The following is a 17513-nucleotide window of genomic DNA, read 5'->3' as shown; positions in this document are numbered from 1 at the left end:
GGCACTCATGTTAAAGCCCAAATGCTTTGCCAGCGTGTAGGAGTTCGTACCATATGGTTTCTGCAGGATCACGTAACATCATATTGAGGATCTGAGAGATGCATCATAAAAGAGGGGCCAAAAGCAAGGTCTTGCTCATCGTCGTAACGCACTGCTCCAAGTCATATGTCCCAGCAATACATCCCCCTATAAAATACAAGCTTTTACAGCACTGCAGTACCGTCTTTCTAATGCATTAAAATAACTACTAAAGAACATTGTCTCAAATTGGACCAATGTTTTTTTTTTATTTTTTTTTCCCTACTCTCTAATTACATTTCCATTTAAAAAAGAAAAACCACCACGGGCAGAGTTAATAACCTGACTGCATTTCAGGAACCACTAAAAAGGACTGTGATCCTGTCAGTCAATCTGGATTTTTTCAATGAATAATTAATAACCTGCATGTGAAATATATTCATGAACTATTTTCGGGAGCTTGAGTTTTACTTGCCCCCCTCCCACCCCCCTACAGCTTTTTCAATTGCTTATTAGTTAGATTTGAGATTGACAATTAGAGATTACTGCTCACCCAATAGATTTCTGCGCAATACCAGATACAGTGGCAGGGCACTATGTCTCCCAAGAAAGGAGTAATCTAAAAGCAATAATAATTGCTTTTCTTCAGAAGCTGAGTTGTTTTCAGCAGTCTGGAAAACTCCATGTCCTCATTTCCCAGTATATCCACAGTTCTGTGCTGCAGCTGAGCCAAAAAAATAAAAAGGCACATCACAATACATGCTTAAGTGCACTCATACGTCCAAGGAAACAGTCTCATCAGGGTGCACGTAGCTGTTAGAATAAGTGATAGCAAGGGAAGGATCTTGAAGTCTTCTCATGTAGGAAATACAGCAGCCAGAAGGCCTTTAGAGAAAGACAGAAAATAAACCCCACGTATCGGTATCTGTAACATGCAAAAATCCTGGCCCTGCTCCCACCTCCTCTTCTCCCTCATGCAATATGTTGCAAGGGTGCAAGCGCGAACAAGCATGCACACGGAGTTACACGTAGGCAGCACAGACACACCTGTCACTATTCCTGGTGCACATTTTCTTTACGGTGGCCAAATGTCATTATTGGTCTGTTACCACGGAATGAACCTGGGAGAAGGTTTTGCACCTGGCACCTTATTGTTTGCCCTGAAATCCTGCAAAGGCATTGGAAGGTATCGCTTCAGATAGGTAAACGGGGATCTAATTTTATCTGTGATATGAATTCAGTTTACACGCTTGGCATTGTATTTACACTGAAAGCTCTCTTTGTTCACACCCGAATGTAACCGTATTCTGACAGTCGTCATTCATTCAAACAAAATCTTACAAAAATCCATTTCATGCGAGAATATGAATCATTTCTGACTTGTTGGCTTCCGTGATAGAGCAAAAGATCCGATACCGCATTGTTTGCTGGGAGGGGAGGGAGTAGGATGGTGGGCTTTTGTTTGGATTATTCTGACAAGTATACAATGTTTCACATGTTTTATGGACTTGTCTGGGGTATTTGTGCTACACTGTGGGATCAGCAGAGACAAACAACGTTTTTCAGGTGATTTATCAGTTCTCATTCACGTCACTGTTGTAATTCCTGCTGCCTTCTGCTCTCTGCTATGGCTGCTTTATAGTACATCCCACAACACGGGGCTCTGTGGCCCAGCCCCAGTACGAATAAACACAAAGGAGAGGAAATGTTTTGTTTTTCCATGCAACATGGAGCTGTTGTGCTGCAGGAGACACTGCAACGCATAATCCCGCTAAGCCCAGCTTCACTAACATCCAGAAGGGAACTGGAGATGCGTACAAGCAGAAGCAGTTGTGAACGAGATTGCTCCAAGAAAGAAAGATCATAAACACCTCAGATTTTCAGAGCTCAGAGCAGTTGCTACCTGTAGTGGATCACGTGGAAGGCAGATTATCCCCACTTCAGCCTGTTTGGATCTTTGACCACCCCTCTACAGCACCCGAAGCCAGCCACCTTCAAAGTGATTCCAGACTACATCTCCCACACCTTTGTTCTCATGCAGCAAGGTGGCTTTAAACCATATATTTCCATATATTTTTTTCAGCGCTGGTCAGAGGAGTTCAAATTCTGACTCAGGTTGAACTGTGTTGTGATAAAATACCTGTGGCCTGGAAGTGTTATGATGCCCAATCTTTTAATGCACCAGCTAGAAGAGACAGGAGAGCACAGATGTAGCAAATGCCACTGCACAGTATGCTCTCCAGTTACCTGGAGGCGTTATGAGCTACAAAAGCAGAATGTCATCAAGCACTTTGGTGATTCAGCTCCTCCTCATCCTCAGTACTGAGAGGTATAATTGAGATCTTTTTCCCGTTCTTTTCAGACTTGTTCTACGTGTTTTTGTAAAGTCAAACAAATAGGAAAATTAATGACAGCACATGAGTGCACCACACAATAATGTTACTTAAGGACTGCTGTGCCCTTGGCTCCAATTAACCTTAGCATTCGTTACAGGTTGCACCAGCTGCATCAATCACAGTTACTTTGGTTGGGGGGAAAATCCATCATTATTGCAGCCACATGCAGATATATACATTATTTTCCTAAAGTATTATAATCCTCCACTTACCAAAGAGGGCCTGTGATAGCTGGGAGGAGATGAAACTCGATTTTCCTTCACATCTGCTGGATCCTTTCGTATAATCAGCACCACATGCACCAGGCAATGTCACAAGCTATGGCAATGTTCATCACAACATGCAGTCTCCCCATTCTAGTGCCATTAACTGCTCAGCAACCTCTCCTTCTCCATCCCACTGTTTTTAATCTGCTAGAGCACTTCAGAGCAAGACTGGGAGAGCTCGCCTTGCAGAGTCGTTTCCAAGATCACTGTCACAGACCACACCATGAGAAGGAGTCAGCAGTGAACCACTATCCCATTTGTTTCAGTGGAATCAGATAAAGAATATCACAGTGGGATTTAATTTCAGGTTTGCTGACCAACACCTGCATCTAGGAGGAGATTCTGACATCACTGGCCAGCATTACAGGATTGCAGTACATCCCCTAAGTAACATCCCGAAAGTCTGCAGACACCAATAGCTGATCTAGAGACAGTGGCACCAAAAGCATGGTTTATTTTCTCCCTTTTAAGGGTAGTGCCCTCTGTTATGAAGGCAATTGCGTGCAGAATGATGTGATATGGTCAACCTGACGTGGTCAAGTTTACTCTGATTTTCTGAAAGCCTGTTCGTTTAACATGCATAGTTTGGGCTGAAGTTGTGTCCAAAGACTGTAGTTGATTGAACCAGAAATTAAAGCAGAGCATATGTCCCCTGACACAAGGATGGGATGTGCTGGTGACTTCTATCTCCTACTGTTTCATATGACTCTAGTCTGGCCATCTTGCTGCAGATGCTTCCATGGTAAAAGCAGACCTTTCCCAAACCACCTCCCCGCAGATCTGATGGGACAGCTGTACAATGGCTCCGCTGAGTACCAAAGGGCCTCTCCCAACTCTGGTTGGGCTCTTCTCCCCCACACAGGTCCCTCCCTGCCCTGCTCACAGGACAGCACCTTGGCTCTTCATTGCCTCAGTGCTCCTAGGGAAAGGTTTGTCTCACACAAGGGCTTGGGCACCTGAATATTAACTGCTTGCTTTGAGGTTGCTCTTAGCTCAAAAAAAGGTGAAGTATTATAACATAGGTGAGATAGGCCACAGGTGTACAGAAGTAAAAAGATAACCAAGTCCCTGTCTTCTAAGTAGCAACATCAGCTCTAAATAGCTCGCTCTGTATGCATCCAGCTGACAAGTTGACAGATACTTCACAGCCCTCTGGCTGAGGATTTGGTTCTTATGCAAACCTATGACTTCAGATTGCATTCATGCGAGAGGATCCGGGATTTTTATAGAACCAGATGCATCTTTTGGCAGGAGGTGTATGTATGTGCACGCACAGAGCAGGGGGCACATTCAAATTCAAATTCTCCCTTCTCTCTCCCTGCAAGGAAAATTGTTAACTCAGGGCAGACATTTCTGCTACCAGGCATTGTTTGCTTTTCCCAGTTTCAGAAACACTGTGGTACTTTAGGAATGGCAAGGTGCAGGGATCTCCTGCACAGCTGATAAACAGAGCCACTTCACGCCTGGTCTGTCAGACCACTGTAAAGCAAAACATTCCTTCCCATTTGTCAAAGAGGAAGTCTCAGTGCAAAGCTTTTCCTACATGGAGCCTTCTACCACACTGACAGATGTGTTGCTGGAGGAAAAAAAAATAAGAAATGGAGGCTGCCCTGAACTTGCAGAACAATTTTAAGTGTTCCTTCACCTTCTTCCCTACTCAGTTCAAGTACAAAAAATTTGTTTGGAAGAACAAGTTAAGTAAACTTGCTATAAACATAAAACCATTTATTTCAATGAGTGAGAGATAAGATGCAGAAATCCATTCCTCACCTGTAATCCCTACTGTTTTTATGTGCATTGAAAAAGTACTTCTATCAGTGTGATGCCAGCCCATCATTTCTTAGATAATGATCAACGTTTTCTCTGTTATGCTCTGCTGCTTAGGCCTCGATTCAGCAAGTGTTCAAGTACATCTTTATCTTTAGGTCTGCTAGCAGTTTTCAGTAAAAGTATATACAGCTTGAAAGTAAAGTGCTCTGCTAAATTGGGTCCTTCACAGGACTAAAGTGAAAGCTCACACAAGAGCAAAGCAGCATTGTCCTCCTTCCAGTTACACTTGTTTTAGTCGTTTGCTCTCGCTGTGTACAGCTGTGGATTGCTGGCAGTGAGTTTGGATGGAATTTGAGGGATTCGCAGCTTTCGAAGATGAGATGTGCCAGCCTTTAAAACAAGCTTGTATAAACACAGGAAACAAAAGCATCCATGTAAACAAAGGGAGGCAATGCATATATTCACACCTGAACAAACACGCACACTTTTGCATGCAGCCCCATATCAGCAGTGCTCCAGCAGGTTATATAGCACTCACTGTATTAGCAGACATTGCTCTCATTTCTGCTGTTGCTTTTGTCTTTGCTTCATGATCAGAAAAGCACCAGGGCCAAGACTGCTGTTTCTGCAGCACACTGCAAAATGTATGAAGAGGTTTCAAAACCTCTGACAGGGTCTCATCTATAGCAAACTAACACTACAGTTGTGCTCAGGGGATGCAGCAGGCTACGTATCATTGGATTTCTATGTTATTTTGTGTTGTCCACATACTTTTCAATTGTCTTGCTGAGACATTACAGCAAGGGAGATGCTGTTTTCTTTCTGAAAAGACAATGAGGTTTTAAAACATACCATCTAATTCAAAAGGTTTATGTAATCGCAAAGATCAAGGGATCAGGAAAAGACAAAACATTACATTGAAAATACTGGGCATTTCTGAAACCTCTGCCACAGCAGAATATCAGATATCTCAATACTTCATGGGGAGCAGGCTGCTTCCCCATAGCTTTTACCGCCCCAGCTACTTCCCTGCCACTAACAGTGCTAAGATGATGCACCGTCTCCACAGCTGGTGTGAAATGAGCTAGATTTTATCCCTGCTCCACTGTGTATTGGCACATGCAAGTCCCTACAGAGACATTCATCTTTTGGGGGCTATCCAGGGCGACTCTCAGAAGCAGGTCAATAACAACCCTGGATGCGCACGCATTGCCTTTCAATTCAGAGCACCCTCAGCCAGCTGGTACAAGGGGCTGTCAAGCCTCTGGATTATTCAGGCTCCATGTCATACCCTCAGAGATGTATGGGCTGACCCCTTGTATAGCCCTAAATCCCATTTACTTCAACGAGAAGTAGAAATGTTCAGTAATAATCACAGTTGGCCTGGGCTTGACAGAATCTTCTGTATGTGACTTATAAAGATATAATGTTAGTTCAAGAGACCTGCAAAATCCCCTGAGGGGGCTCATCTACGGGAGCTAGATGCCTTCATGGGGTGCACTGAAGTCAGAAGGGTGCCTAATTCCCATTAACTTAACTCATGCAAATGTTTTTGTAAGTCCCTTTTGGCACTAATCCCTCTTGGCTTCATTTTCCTCTTCTCCTTCCCCTTCAATCTTTTAGATAAAGTTAGCACTTAGCATAAAAAAAAAAAAAACGTGTTGTGAGGCTCTGCTCGGTGCCTATAAAGTGCTTTTCAACTCCTCTGGCAGGAGTGTGTAAGCGTGGAGAATGCAGTGAAACAGAAAAAAAAAATGCAGATTTTAATGGAGATGATGTACAGGCTCTATTCTATCAAATACATTCATCTCAAATTTCCCTGCTGTCAAAGTTGTATGGCTAGAAGAGGGTGCCGAATCCCCAGGGCTCTCTGTGCCTTTTGGCACTGTGATTAAATCCCCCCAAGCTGATTCCCATTTCATCCATTTCTGCATGACTGAAGCGGGAGATGCGGTTTGAGGGATAAGAGAACAAGAAATATTTTAGCTAAAGCAACATAGCTAAGTCTGAGCTATACTTTTTTTATCTTCAAAGAGAAGACAGATAATATACAAATCAACTGCATTACAAGGAAAAAGGGTGGAAGCATACAACTGACAAACCAGTAATTTGGTAACAGGGTGATGAAATGCAACAACTGATTTGTTTATCAGACCATTCTATTAACCTCTAATGCAACACTTCATCTTTTATAATTGAGCTTTCCATTTTGCTATTAGACCTTAATAGCTAAATTGGCATCTTGCAGACCAGGCCAGGAAATAAAAGCAAGCACAGAGGTTCAGTCACAATTCAGTCTCTCCATCTATCCTACACAAAAGCTGCATCAGCCTCCATTTTACAGTGTGGCCGAGGTCTTGTTCCTGCATCCTCCTCTGGCTGTAGCCACTTTCCCAGAGCCCTTCAGCTAGACCCCTCCTCAGAGCCCTGTCCAGCTCCTTTGGGTCAAGATTATATGGGTTCATTCAAGATCTACAGTGAGCTTATTCTGACTGAAACAAGTTAAGGAACTGTGCAGCTAACAACCTGCTCTCCTGGCAGGATGTACAAATGAGCGTCTGGTGACAAAAAAAGCTCTTAAGCCAACACAGCTGCAGTTGAGAGAAAACATGTGGACAAGACCTCGTTCCCCCATCTGAGCCCATTGGGATACGTAAGGTAGAGCTGTGATGCAGTTCATGCTGTATCCATTTAGGCAAGAACAGGAAAGATGGAAGTAATCAGACAGGAGAAAGAACTAGAGCCAAAACTTTCCCTTTGTTACTGAGCCAAAGAAATACTGGAAAGGAGGCTTATGTGTAGTGGATGGAATGGCCTGGGTGCTAATCTGTGTTGTGAGTATTATGGAATGATACACAACCTCAGTACAACAGATTGAATAGGATCAAGCTTGGAGAGCCCCATCAGAGCATAGGGGCTGGAGGTAGGAAACAGGCTGGAAAGCTCTGCCAATTTGGTAGACACGTTTTGATATCCCAGCTGAGGATCCTGAGGGGAAATGGGAGAAGGAGGGTCTAGCCTGTGAATTGTGCCAAGCATTAGCTGCCACATCGCCTGCCTGCATCAGATTTGCATAATTTTACCATTTCTCAGTATCTGAATTGCACGCACCTGGAGGGCTCTGATGGCTAAATCATGAGTGCCTGGGGAATTCTGGCACCACTAGGGTGAGCTGGCAGCTGAGAAAAGGTTCTGAAGCTCTAAATCCTGAGCATCAAAGCCTAGGTTCTCCTGTACAGACTATCTGAACTGATACTATTCGTCATCTTATTTCAGTGGTTGGACAAATATAACTGCCATAGTTGGAAAGTTTTGGGGTTCTCAGTCCACTTTGCCTCTCAAATGTCATTAATCTATTAAGAACCCAAATAATAACTACTCATACTGCATTCCTTTTGCTCCCCCCCCTTCTGATGTACTCATATTTTTAAAACAGCTTTTTAAATAAAGCTTGTTCCTCAGACTCTGCCAGTTATGTAAGTAGAGACTTATTTGCCACATTTGGGAGAAAATTTCAAATTACCTATTCTGCCAGCTAATGCCTGAGCAGGCTATCAACTAAACTGTATACATCCACACCAATGACTTGGTACAACAAAATGAGCAAGTTCATGGCTATACGTGCAGCAGGGTATTCTTAATGAAGTAGGGAAGGAAAAGGAAAGCAGCATTTGCTAATAGGGAATGGATCCCACCCTACTCTTATGGAAGACCATGTAAGAATCCTTTCAACATAAGGGGGAAAAAAATAATCATAAATCAGTAAAAAAAATATCATTTTCTAGCCCAAAAGAGGCTCTTACTGTCATAGGGTAGTAACAAATAAACATGAAAGCTAACAAACTGCACTTGGAATGAGTCTTTTTAAAAAGAAACAAACAGACATGTTTGATTATTTGTAATCCAGTATAATCCCGCGTGTAATGTTAAATATTTAAGAGAATTTTTCTTCCATTTGTTCTCAGCTTGGTTGGCCTGGAGCCAAAAATCTGTTATTTTAAAAGGCAACACTCTGCTACAGGTTTTGGATTTCTTTCATGTTGGCTCTTTTTATAGAAATCTAAAATTAGCTGTGCATAGCAAATTCACAAACAGCAAAAAGCTGTGGTGTGGGAAAACTCCTGGCCTCACGTCCCAGGGTTCTGCAGCTGCTAATGGGACCCCACAAAGTAGTTGCTAGAAATAGACTACATGCAGAAGGCCAGCTAAAATCCTGCCTCCACACCTACAAAGCCAAACTACAACCAGCTCCTCTGTACCTCTTCCAGGGAAGAAGCAGCAGGCAGGTTCCTTAAAATACGACAGAGCTGAGGGTGCTGCTCATGAAAGAACAGGGCTGAGCCATGGCAGAGAGTCTGGTTGTGTATGGGCTGAAACAAGGACTCATTTTTTACCAGCAGTTTAAATTAATGCTAAGTGGCATTTTGAACCAAAAGATGAAGTAAATCAATCTCTAAGAAGCTGTTCTCCTCAATAGAAGGTAATGCTGCAATTTTTTCTCAGCTAGTTTCTCATTCTCTGAGAGAGGGCATCCCTTTGCTCCCCCTGGGGACACAGCATGCTACAAGCCTGTTCCTTCTGCTCCCCTCCCACTGCAGGCAGCCACAGCCCCTTCCTACCACTGCTCCCAATACATTTCAGATCTTCAATTTAAATGCCCAGAATTAACCACTCTAAACTTGAAAGCCCGTGGCCTGGCCCTAACATGAACAAGTTGGGCTTTCAGCTCAGGAGGCATTGCATCTCAAACAATGAAAAAACATCCTAAGTGCAGATTGGCTTTCACTGCATTCTAGCTTTGAGGTGGCTGGGACACAGGTTATATTTTGCAGTATTATTTGGCAAACATCTGAATAGAAACATGTTTTCCTAAATGAAAATAGAGATCTGCGCACAATTACCTGTCTCCAGGAGCTGGGGCTTTAATTAAAATATCAATTATTGCAAGACTTGTAATGAAATTGCCAGTAAGCTGTGCTAAATGTCTCTGTTTCCTCCCCTACAGATACAGGTTTCTAAAAGAGGTAACATCCCTTTCTTCCTAAAACTATCAGCAATGTAAAAAAATAAGCTGTAAGAGCAGTCCAATTCTCTTGTAAGATATTTGTATAGGCCTATAACCTCTTTCAGTGATTTCTTCTTAATTTGTATTCATTCACAACCAGCAGAGAGAATGAAAAGTGTGGCAGGGAGAAACTCATTCCAGGAGTTCTGCAGCACCCTGCAGCTTAGCAAAGGTAATTTGTGTAGTTACAGCTACTCTTTTATTGAACACATCTGCAGCAGTCATTGGATTGGGATGTTTCCTTTATGCCTCCTTGAGAGCTAGTACATGTCCTGGGTGGAAGAGTGAATTTGAAAAGTGTTCATATAGCTTGCGACCTGCAATGGGAATACAAAAGCCAGACTACTTTGATCCCATCAGCCACAGGAATGCTACAGTGCACACACAGAAAAGAGAAACAAAAGGAAGGACCCGTGAGTAAACAGCTATTTATTTGTTGTTATCTCACCCTAAAGATTTTCTCATTAAGACTTAATGTGGGTTGGTACAGAGGTGAGCTGGGGTGTAGGGTTGGAGGTCAAGTCTATAAATAACAGCAAGCAAGAAAAAATGGCTTAAAAAATTGTCTAGATCTTTTTTCCTTGTCTAAACTAGAATTTATGGATTTTGCCCTGCTGCCACCTCACAATATTCTTCACTATGAGGATGAAAAGAAAGTAAGATGCAAAAGTTCTGAAGTGCAATTAAAAGCAATTTAGGAAAAACCAACAGACTAGTAATGACTAAAACAAGCACAGCTGTAGGCAACAGGCAGAAGAGGACCCACAGCCACAAGGTTGATTTACCCAGACAAAAGTATGAGGAATAGGGTTATATCACTCACCAAGCAGCAGTAAAACAATCCCAATAAATTAATTCGGAACACAAAGGGAAATTTCTGAATTTTGTAATGACTGCTAATTTTAACCAGAATGAGAATTCCTCCCCCGCCCCCCCCCATGTTTCATGCTAGCCTATTCTTTCTAAGACATCATTTCATGTTCTCAGTTTCCTGCAAGTTCTCATGCAGATGACTACAGGTCCTTCCAGCAGAAACAAATTGGCACTGAGAAGACACACACTTTTTGTAGGGAGTCACCTTCTGTGAACCTTGCCTGCCCATAACATATGCATGAAAGTGCAGCTCCTGGGAAAAAGATTGAATTCTTATCCTGGGGGAAATGAAGGAGGGAAAGTGTTCTATTAATAAATCCAAATGTTAGGCTTAACTCAATATGCAGAGTTGAGGCAGGGTGATATATCTCACTCCTCCATTTGAGAAGAGGTGGGAAGAAAAGGCAAGGCAGGCCAGACACGACCATTTTTCCTTAGAGACAACTTGTTTTCCTTATGTGCTGAATCAGGATGTATGGCCCAGGTGCTTTCTACAAGGAACTTTGATAGGAACCACATTGTGGCCCCAGTCCAACAGTTGTGCAATACCACTGCAATTAAGTGCTCAAGACTCTCTGCCCCTCTTTAAGCAGCAGACAGGTACATGTGGTCTGGAGGGTTTTCTTGTGTTTTTTTTCCTCCCCCTCCACAACTGAGAAAGCCAACTTGTGTGTCACATTGTATGCTGAAATAGGACACAAAAAGGGATTCATCCATCACTCTTCCAGACCCCCTATGTATGCTAAAGCATCTGTTTAAGGAGTCATTAAAGAAGCCTTAAAGGCTTCAGGCACAGACAGGAAAGATGTTCTCCCCCCAGACTTCATCACTGTCACAGAAAGTGAGCCCCAGCAACTGCTCATGTATCTACAAGCACAGGGAGTGCAATGCTGCAGACATTTTGGGAGGTGGAGGCTAAGTAGCAAGGAGCAGGCAGTGTGGGGACTTAGGGATCCTCAGGACTGCCTAATCTACATGAGGAGCCACTTCAGGCCTCCAGAACATCAGAAAAGAAGGCTGCTTAAAGTCACCCTTCTCTACATTTCCCTCAGGCCTCTAAATGACAGGTTGCATCCTAGAGATGTGACACCAAACTTCGGTCAGCCTTGACTAATGAATTGACACTGTCAGTTCTGGCATGGAGCACGTTCTGGTGGTGTGAAACTGCTCAGAACAGGGGGCTGCTTCAAGAAGAAAATCAATGCTGTGAACAAGGCCATGATAGCAGTGTCCCTAGGGACAGCAGGGAGAAGGACATCTATTCAAATCCCTTGGTGGCCTGGAGCCTAAGATAACACCTGACCTCTGAGATGCTGGTCAACACGTTCAAGTGCCACCAGCATGGGCTCAATACAAATGAGGAGAAAATGAGTACATGGGAGTGTCCCGAGCCCCCTTTGCCTGGCTGCAGCCCAGGCTCACAGATGGATAAGCAGCTGTATCCCAGCTCTGAAGCACTGCCAAGCAAGGAACCTCTCTGCTGCTGCTCCTTTTCTTTCTCCTTGCTGTTACTTCTCATTATTTTCCCTTTCCCCACATTTCTGCTGCACAAAAATTGCCCATCTGACAAACAATGTTGTATTCAAAGTCTCATTATGGGCACAAGGGAACACACCTTATCTGCAGAGCCAACAATTAGAATCCATTGTTAGCCTGATTAATGTTTCAACAGTAAAATCAAAATCAAATAAGCACAGATTCATAGTCCTGCTACATTTATACTGACACTTTTTGTCCATACTACTTAATTACTAATTCTCATTAATAATACAAAGGTTGGTTCATCACCAGCTTCCTGGTACCTATACCTTTCTGTCTTGTTATCCTCACATTTCTTTCAAGTAGTACCAGCAAGTTATGTCCTAAGTTCTTTTCCTTTAGGAGTATACTGTTGGCGGTGAGAATTTCTTAGGTTTGCTTGAGGTTTTCAGACAGTCTGTTGCTAATTTTTAATTGGTCTGCAAGCTCAGTTACAGTAATTTCTTTAAGTTAAAACCATACAGTTTCACAGTGTTAAGCTAATGCAGGAAGGCGGCATTACTTACCTTTTGATTTACTGCAGGTTCAGTTAAAGCTATAATATGCTTCAGACCTGAAGCAGCCTCTGTTAAGTTAAGCCAAAATCTGCAGTTTGCAGGTAGCAGTGGCAGCATCATGTTTCCTGAGACACAGGGCTGCAGAGGCTGAGTTCACACTGGCACCGCTGGTGCATATGCACTCTCCTCCAAACAGGCATACGTAGCAACTACCTGTTCCGTAAATGCTTTTGTCAGTAAAACTCTACTTAGCTGATCTCTTCCCCAGTTACAGTCGAATTAACTGCCATCAAAGTGTTGGATTTTATTTCTCAAAGCACCAGAGCTTTTCCTTCAAGCTGACATTGCTCAGCTCCATTCTCATCTGACAGAGCCACGCTTGATTTCAAGGAACAGAAGCTTATGGTTTCAAGTCTCCATCCTATTCTGGATCCTAACACCACAGAAATGCTTTAGCCATTCAGCACTGAAATCAAAGTTAATTCCCACAGGTAACTAAAGTGTTACTAAAGCCTTTATCAGTTTAGATAGTATACAGCACATAGATGCAGATATATATGTATATACACACACGTAAGTTCAACACTTAGAAGGCGGTACTAAATGACAATATATCCCACTTTCAACAAACTTTGGGCATTTATGAACAGAAAGGAGTGGAAATCTAAAATCATAGATCTCAGATTGCCCACTTAATGAAATACCATATTTTTTCATAGGACTGAACCTTGGATAATCCCCACTGCTTTGTAAGTGCCCACGCTCAAAATAAGTCCTCTTAGAACCCGCAGTGCAAAATAAGCTGCAGTAAATCAGAAGAAAGGGGTACTGATTATGGAGAGGGAGCAGAGGCAGATAACTCCAGGGTAATCTTCCCCTATATTACCTGTGCGTGCCTCACACCTGCATTGTTGCTAAGTTGCAAGGGCTTAAAGTGGGAGAGAGAATCTAATTTCTGCTTTAAAACTGATACTCTGTGGATTGCTTATGTAACTGAAAAGACATCATTTCATCACAAGACAATCAATTCAACAGATAATATGTAGATGGAGGTAATAAACTGCTGGTGTAATTTTGATTTTGTTTTGAAACTGTATGCATCTAGCAAATAAGAAATATAATAAGGAGCAAATGTCTTGTGGCTTATACATGTGAAAAAAAATACTAAAAACTACTTTGCCGAGACTTGAGCAGAAATATGTGAAATCTTACAGAGAAATGAGAAAGATAATGTGTGCATCCTTGAGCTTATTCGTGTTCAGTTGTCAACCATCACCCAGATTTTATGGTGGCCATAATAACTTCTGCTTTTAAAGAAGTGCTAAAATGTCATACGATAAGAGGCTTACATTCCATTGACCTGGTTGCGGTAAGAGTTAGGCTTCTAAACGCCTTTGAAGGTCTGGTCTTTACATTTATTCTGTTTCCATATTCAGAAATGATAGCTTTGCAGTTCTCACGAAATGACTCTGAGGATAAACGCAATAAAGATTCCTAAGTGATCGAATTCCTTGGTAATTGAGACTATGGGAGTATCTCAAGCAGGTGAATAAACACTCATGTTAGCCTCCAGGGCAGTTTGACAATTTTCAGCTTACATCAGTTTGTCCATAATTAAAGGTGAGAAGGAAACAGGGAAGCAGAAAGGGGGAGGACTTTAGGATCAAAGCTAAGTGACCTTGACAGGAAGGAGGCTTTCATCTCTTCAGAAGGAAGCAGCCACAGTTGACAACAGTCATGTTGCACTAGAAGTACATGCAATATTTAAGATTTTAGGGTAGGATATTATTTAATTCTAATAAAAATGAGAATAAAAGCTGTTGAAAGAAGTAACTGTAGAACTGAGAAACATTTAAGGAAAAGAAAAAAAAGAAAGGAGACATGCTAGCTCCAATGACACAAACTTCTTATCCATTTCAACAAGACCAAAGCTGGTTGTTTCTGTATACTACTTTCTATAAGAATTTCAGAGAAGTTTAGTTTTGGCTCAAGAAAATATTTTAAACATTTAAGAGTAGTCTTTCCATTAATGGATAAACAGCAGACTTGCCCCCCTCTGATAAAAGGAACAGTATCAGAGAGGCTGTACTGACACCTCAGCTTTCATTTCTTACTGGAATTGGGTATCCTCAGCACTCCCTGCCCAGGGGAATACCTTTTAGATGAAAAGAAATTTCAGAATAAGGAGGTAGTCTCCCTTGTCCAGGTAAGTATCTCTTTGTTCTTTAAGCAGAGACATCTGTTTACAAGCATGAGAATATAAGTTATGCCGAAATAGATTCACTTAATTCTGCTCCTCCCAAACTGCTTGCCTTTAAAATATATATATATATATACACACATACACATATATATTATCTTGGCTATCATCAATCCTGGCTACTCCATGAGATTACTAAAGAATCTAAACCAAAGCTTCGCTGAGTAAGAATAGCCAAAGTCAGACTCTTCAGTAGCTTACATGGAGTAATATTCCTCCAAGTCTCAGACCAAAAACGCTTGTATCACTTGTTCTGTGTACTTAGAATTAGCTCCTTCGGTTGTCTAACACACGAGACCAGAGCTGCTCTAGAAGTTTCTAATCCACAGTTTGCTGCATAAGTGATCACAGAGTTCTTTAGTATTAACAATGTACTTCAGAGCTGCAGCATGACTCCCAGCTCCCTTCTGTAGAAAACAGCAACAAGGAGCCTGGTGGGAATGGAATTAGAAATAAAGCACCACACTGAAGCCTCCATTACACAAGGGGATGTCTTCAGTAATTGCATTAGAAACCTCGCTTCCAAAAATACGTACTCTGCTTCTTCTCCAAAGAGATTCCACATGCAATTGGAAGGAATTCAACAGCACTGCAAACACTGATTATTTCAAAGAAGATAAGAATCTTTCCTAGATTTCTTCACTTTCAAGAAACAACGCGCTTACAGGGATCTTATCATACCACTGAAAGGAACTTTCTCATTGGGTTCTACATCCAGAGGAGAACATCTCAACAATACAAGCAAAGGAGCAAATCACCTGCATAGTATTTGTTAATGGTGTACGTACACACAGCTGTATGCACCGAGAAAAAAATACATCAACAATTCAAATTTCTTGCATAGTCCCAATTAAACAACTCATTAAGATTTTTCAAAGAACTAGTGACATAAGTGGCATTATTAAATACTTCAGAAGCTTTTCAGTCACAAGTAATAGTATTCTTTTATACACTTTCATATTCTAACAAACATAACATTACTAGCAAAACCTTATTAAAAGGATCCTTTCAGAAAAGAAAGCCACCTCTCAGATTAGTGATTTGAAAAGCAAGTGTGCATGTTTCCTATTCAAGAAACTTCAAGAGTTTCAGAAACATCACTCAGTATTCACAAAACCTCAGTTAAGTAATGAGTCACCATGGTTGGAAATACATGAAGCTGGGAAGTTTGCCTCACCTGAAGTTGTAGCTTTCCATACAGGTTAGCTGTAGAGGGTTCTGGCTCAAAGCTGTGCTAGGAGTAAAGATCAACTTGTTTGGATAACTGAGTCCTAGTGGCAAGGCTAGAGTAGCCTTGTTGTAATAGTATGGCATTTATTCACCCTGTATGAAGAGCAGGTGTGCCTCATTCCCATTTAACAACAATTACCCAGTCCTAATATCTCTGAAGTCACTCAGAAATAGCTGAGTGTTCTTAAGTGCTGCAGGTTTTTTTTGTTGGCTGTGAGGAGAGCTCAGGAAGACTTACAATGGGTATTTCCACTTTCTGCCATCTCATCTAGCTCTGCTTGTGAAGTTCTCCTGGCTCCTTAGTAAGATTCCAAGTAGGATCAAGAGATCTGAGAGAAGGAAAGCCTGCAAACCTGCATTAGTTCTCCTGCCTTTTGCTGCAGCTTTTTAAGCTGTGAAGTTAATAGGGGCAACATTAAGAGGCTTTTAAAGAAGCATTGCCTTTTAGTGCAGCCTGTTACTATCGTGATCAAAGAAATAAAAGACTCTTTCATCAAAAAAGAGACATGACCTACTAATCTACAGTTCTTTTAATAGCGCGTTTGTAATGAAATGAGTCTTAATGGGCATTCCTCTATTTCCCTCTTAATTGCTCCCGTTGGAGTGCATTTGCATAAATGGAGTTCACTTGCCCACAACATGCTGAGCATTACAGGGATTTCTGATTGGTAGCAGTCTGCATCCATTTCTTAGTGGTAAATAGCCATGAAACTCCAATGAGAAATAAGAAAGCCCTTGTTTAACAAATACTAAAGTAACATTTAGCTATTGCTACCCTTCCCAGGTCCAGTACATTATGCCTCATCTACTAATTGTTTTTGCCTAAGTTCAGAGTGGGAAGATACCATATGTTACTGTCAACATACACAGGAAAACATAGAGTACAACAAGCCTCTAGCAGAGAGAAAGAAGCAAACAGCAGCTGGTGAATGGAAAACTTAGAAAAGACAAGTGCTTTGTTCTACCACAGATGTAATGGGGCATGCTGGCAGTGGGGGTGGTCAGAAAAGTCCTTGTAAGGGAGAACTGCAAGAGGCAAGCAGAAGAGATTAGGGTCACTGAAAAAAAAAAATAAGACAGCAGCAGTCAAATGTGGGATTGTGGCTTTCCTAGAAATATGAATTTAAAGATGGCTGCAAATTTAAAATAGAGAATAATAATCCTTTTTCACATATGCAGACTCTAACGTGCCTAGATTAGAGTCAGATGAACTCTGTTTACCTGTTTGCCCTTAATTATACTATTTACTACAATAATTTTGATATCTGTCCATCAGCCTCCTCTGCAGGAAACAAATAAGACTTTAGGGATTAAGATCGCATTTTACAGTGATTTACACTGCCCAAAGCACAACCAAAATATTCCTTTCAAAGAATTTTCTTCCATTTATGTCTGTCTTTGAACCGTCTTATTACTACTGCCAAAATAGTGAGTTTTTGATAGAACGATATGCTGGTACCCGCTGAAAATGTGCTATCTCCTGCTTCTACTTCAGGCTAGGCGTGCGGCAGTACAGCCTCTGCCTTCATTGTCATGCTGCAATACTTCAGGGAGAACTGCAATGCTACGAAAAGAGCTGCAAGCCCAGGTTTTTCTCTT

General features: G+C 41.8%; 1 protein-coding gene across 9 annotated transcripts in view; it reads left to right on the top strand.

Annotated features, from left to right (window-relative positions):
• Window positions 1–17513, top strand: part of CDH6 (cadherin 6) — a 114458-nt gene that overhangs the window by 34496 nt on the left and 62449 nt on the right. Inside the window, exon 1 of one of the 9 annotated variants that reach the window (XM_046919636.1) lies at window positions 7027–12915. The exons of the other annotated variants lie outside the window; for them this stretch is intronic. The gene's annotated coding sequence lies outside the window, so the exon portion shown is untranslated. Of the gene's footprint in view, window positions 1–7026; window positions 12916–17513 lie in introns of those variants that run through there. 9 annotated transcript variants of the gene reach the window in all.

The sequence above is a fragment of the Gallus gallus genome, chromosome 2 (assembly GCF_016699485.2).
Source record: "Gallus gallus isolate bGalGal1 chromosome 2, bGalGal1.mat.broiler.GRCg7b, whole genome shotgun sequence".
In the NCBI taxonomy this organism is placed as follows: Eukaryota; Metazoa; Chordata; class Aves; order Galliformes; family Phasianidae; genus Gallus; species Gallus gallus.
This window is presented reverse-complemented; position numbering and strand designations above follow the sequence as displayed.